The sequence below is a fragment of the Antechinus flavipes genome, chromosome X (assembly GCF_016432865.1).
Source record: "Antechinus flavipes isolate AdamAnt ecotype Samford, QLD, Australia chromosome X, AdamAnt_v2, whole genome shotgun sequence".
Classification (NCBI taxonomy): domain Eukaryota; kingdom Metazoa; phylum Chordata; class Mammalia; order Dasyuromorphia; family Dasyuridae; genus Antechinus; species Antechinus flavipes.
The window spans coordinates 8,080,703-8,085,177 of NC_067404.1; positions in this window are offsets into that span (position 1 = coordinate 8,080,703).

Here is a 4,475-nt window from a genome sequence, read left to right on the forward strand (position 1 = left end):
GGCGCCCCCGCGCGCGGGGCTGCGCGGCGTCGGGGGGGCGGGGCTAAGCCGGTGGCCGGCCGCTCGGCCTCCCTCAGCCCTGGGGCAGGGGCCGACGGGCGCGCGGGCCCCCCGGGGGCCGCGCCTTCGAGGCCGCCCCGCGAGCGCACCGGGGCTTAGGGAGGGGTGCAGCGGACCGGGCGTCCTTGGCAGCGGCAGCTCGAGTCACGGGCCTTCGAGCCGGCCCCTCGCCGCCTCACCTGCGGGCATCGTGCGCGGGGGACAGGGGCCAAGGCCGGCCAGCCCGAGGCCGCTGCCGGGGCGGGCGCCGCGCTCCGCGAGCCTGGCCCAGCCGCAGGGCTGGAGTCTTTCGACGGGGCCCCGAGCGGGAGAGGGCGGCAGGATCACTGTTCTCCCGGAGCCTGGACAGGTGCGGGCATCGGCAGGATGGAGGCACGAGCGAGAGGAGAGGGCTGGAGAGAGCGAACCGGACAGGGGCCGAGAGGGTTCTGGGAGCGCAGCGCCGCTCCGGGGGCTCGGGAAGAGGCTGCCGCTACCTCAGTACCAAACATTCTGACTCATCATTGGCATCAGCCGCTACTGTAATCTCCTGCGTAGAGGGAGCGCTGCAAGCCGGGCGGCTACTTACCGCATTCTCTAGAAGAACCGCTCCCGGGGAAAATTAAACAAAGGCCTTCCTTCTTGCCTCATCCATCTCCGGCCGGAGGCCGTCTCTTTTTCTCTTTCCCTCAGAGTGGCTTGGCGAGGATCTTCCAGGAGGAGAAGTGAAAGAGCTCGTTCTACTGGCCAGAGCATGGGAGGCAGAATGTTGAGCACTTCAAACCCTGGCCCTGCCACTTGTGCCCATCTGACTTGGGGGGGGGGGGGCGGCGCTCAGCTTCTCCCAGATGGACAATAAAATGAGATCAATGATCTCAGTCTTCTGGCTCAGACGTTTAGGAGCTGTGTGTCCATGGACAAGTCACTTCCACCCCGACCCTAGCCTCACTACTCTCATCTTGGAAATAGGAGAGTGGTGCCAATTAGCTCACACTGATATGGTGCCTTTAGCCGGTGCTTTGGTCACAGCCAGCACAGTTGATCTGTACTTGAGCACTTTTGGTTTGCTTCTGTGCATTTTGAAAATTAAAAAAAACCAAAATTTAAATGCACTCCCCTTGCTTTCTTGGTCAGCCAATAGCCACTCACTCACACTGGTCTCCCTTAAAAAAAAAAAAGGCAATCATAACCATTCCTTACAACGAAAAGAAGCCAGGGAAGGCACAAGGAAACCTGACGTGGTTTGTCCTGCAGCTCTTTCTGCTCAAGGCCACGGGTCACCTGTCTGTGCAGAAGTGGCCTGCGGTCTCATTGGTTCTCTGAAATCCAGGCTGGTCAGTGTATGGCCCACAACTCTTAAGTCTTTCAAGGCTACTTCACTTTCCAATGGTCCCGAAGTCCCAGTGGAGCTTGGGACAGCCCTAAGACTTTGGGCCGTCTTGTACGAATGGGTCCCCAGATTTTGTTCATGTTGCTCTGCATCAGTTCCTACGAGTTCCAGATTTCTCAGTATTCATCCCTGTCATTTTATTGCATTTCGGTGACATAGATCGTGCTGCCATTCTTTAAGTGAAGAACCCTCCCCTTTCTCAGCTCTTGCCTAAAGCCAGAAGAGCTCCTGTAACTGTAGCAAAACAGCATTTACATCCATTCTTTAGGCCCCGGCTCTTTCTTGTCATTTCCCCCTGCCCCGTAACCTATAACCACACGGGAAACTAGGAATCCGGACACTCAGTCTTGCCCTGGCCACACCGCTGCAAGTGCTAGGTCACTCCTGCTTTCCCTCTCTGCGTAGAGGGAACGGGCCTCCCTGAGCTCGGGGCTCTGTCCTGCTAGCGATGAGGGTACCTTGCTCTTATTCAGGAGGCCCTTGTTCAGAGTCTCACAGCTGTCTAAACAAGCCATCAGGGAAGAGAGAAGAAGAAAGACAGGGAGAGAAAGAAAGAAGTAGTGAGGGAGGGGGGAAGGGAGAAATAAAGGGAAAAGGAGGGGGGAAGGGAGAAATAAAGGGAAAGAGGGAGGGAGGGAGAATAGAGAGGAAGGAGGGAGGGAAAGAGAGGAAGGGAGAAAGAGAAAGAGGAGAGAGGGAGAGAGGAGAAAGGATGGAAAATAGAGAAGAAGGGAGAAAAAAGAAAGGGAAGGAGATGGACGGAGGGAAGGAGAAAGAAGAGAGAGAAAAAGAGGAAGAAAGATAGAAAGGGAAAGGGGGAGAGGGAGGAGACAGAAATAAAAGAAGAGGAGAGGAAGATGAGGGTAAGGGAGGATATGAAAAGATTGCATCCACTTCAAAGGAGTAGGATAAAATGCAAGTCATCTAAAAATAGGACTTCACTCATAGGTTCCAAAGCTGTCGTTGTCTAGGGGAGGAAACTGAGGTCCAGAGAAGTCATTTGCCCAAGTTTATACAGGTGGTGGACTAGCAAAGGTAGAATTTGAACCTAGGTCCCTCAACTCTCTTTCCACTACATCCTATTTATTCTAACCCCACATTCCTAAAGCCCACATCCAGTCATGTCACCCCTTGCTCAGTGAACTCCAGTGGCTCCCTATTGCCAAAATGTTCCGCTTGGCGTTCAAAGCCCTTCATCAATCACCTAGCCCCCTCTTCCTTTTCCAGAAATGTTAAGGCTGCCCCCCTCCCAGACCGATTCTCTGCTAAAGGCAAACTGGGCCATCTTTTGCCTCAGTTCTTAGGCAGCCTTTAGTTATCGAATGGGTGTTGCCTTGGACAAACGGAGACCCCAGAAAGACCTTACCTTAAACAGGCTAGTTCTCCCACTACATCTGGGGCCAAGTCTAGCTGTCCTGACCTACATCTTGCCATTGACTCCGATGACTTTGCAGCTGTGCCTCGATTAAATCCAATTCACTTGCAAGTCAAGGCATCGCCCTCCTGATGTCATCGGTCCTCTTGCAGAACAGAGGATGAACAACAACCTTATACCTCACCCCTGGACGGGTTCTTCGATCCAGGGACACCGGCCTCCCGGCTATTCCGTGAACAAGACGCTCTCCCTCTTGGACATTTTCTCTGGTCGTCCCCCACGCCTGTAATACTCTCCCAACTCTGCTGCAACCACTGACCTCCCCGGCTTCCTTTTGGTCTCCACTTCGAGGGAAAGCAGAGGAAGCCCGCACTGGGCTTCTGAAGGAGAGGGGTAATACTAAGCTCACGCCAGGCGGCTGGACTTCTTTGTAGCCAACACAAGTTCTGCAAGAATCACAGATATCGAATGGCAAGTAAACCCATTTATCCAAACAGGTAGCCATTAGAATTTGGAGAAGTGAGACTGATGAAAAGCTCTTTAGACAGGAAGGAGATAAGATCTCATTTCAAACCTAGAGTAGGGCCGAGATCTCGTGTGTGTGTGTGTGTGTGTGTGTGTGTGTGTGTGTGTGTGTGTGTGAAGAGAAAGGGAGAGAGAGAGAGTGAGTAGAGGTCTCACTGCTTCCAGTTTTTTCTGACATCTATATATGTTAAAAGAGTAGAGGGCTCCCACAAGAAAGCCCTAAGTGACCCAAGTGATTAGAAACCCCAGCCGCTTACACTGGCACACCACAGGCAGGTCTCTGAGTCCCTATCTTTAATTTTCATAGAAGGCTCCAAAGATTCAGGAAGTAGAGGGCTGGTGACCTGGATCAACGACCCCACCCAAGAGCACAGTAAGGGGCAGAGCCTGGTCCTGGTACAAAGCCACGATTCGGGAAAGTTGGAAAGATAAGATAATTAAAGACACAAATCAATATAAAGAATTGTTGTATAAGTCTCTCCAAAATCATCCTGCTGGTCGTTTCTTACAGAACAATAATATTCCATATTATTCATATACCACAATTTATTCAGCCATTCTCCAATGGATGGGCATCCATTCATTTTCTAGTATTTAGCCACTACAAACAGGGCTGCTACACACATTTTGGCACATACAGGTCCCTTTCCCTTCTTTAGTATCTCTCTGGGATATAGACCCAGTAGTAGCGCTGCTGGATCAAAGGAGATGCACAGTTTGATAGCCCTTTGAGCATAGTTCCAAACTCCTCTCCAGAATGGTTGGATTCGTTCACAACTCCACCAATAATGCATCAGTGTCCCAGTTTTCCCACATCCCCTCCAACATGCATCAGTATCTTTTCCTATCATCTCTTAGCCAATCTGACAGGTGTGTAGTGGGATCTCAGAGGGTACAACAAAATACTTTCCAGATGTAAGGAAAGACACATCAATGGAGAAATTTTGATTGCTCATGTTTGGCCCTTGCTGACACAATAAAGGTGATGGCTTTCCCTAAATGAATTTTCTGATCTAGTGTCATACTCATCAAACTGTTATAGAGCTAGACAAAAAAAAAAAAAAAAAACAGATTTAAAAGAGCAAAAGAACCAAGAATCTCAAGGGAAATGAAAAAGGTCAAGTAGTATCAGGTGTCAGATAATAG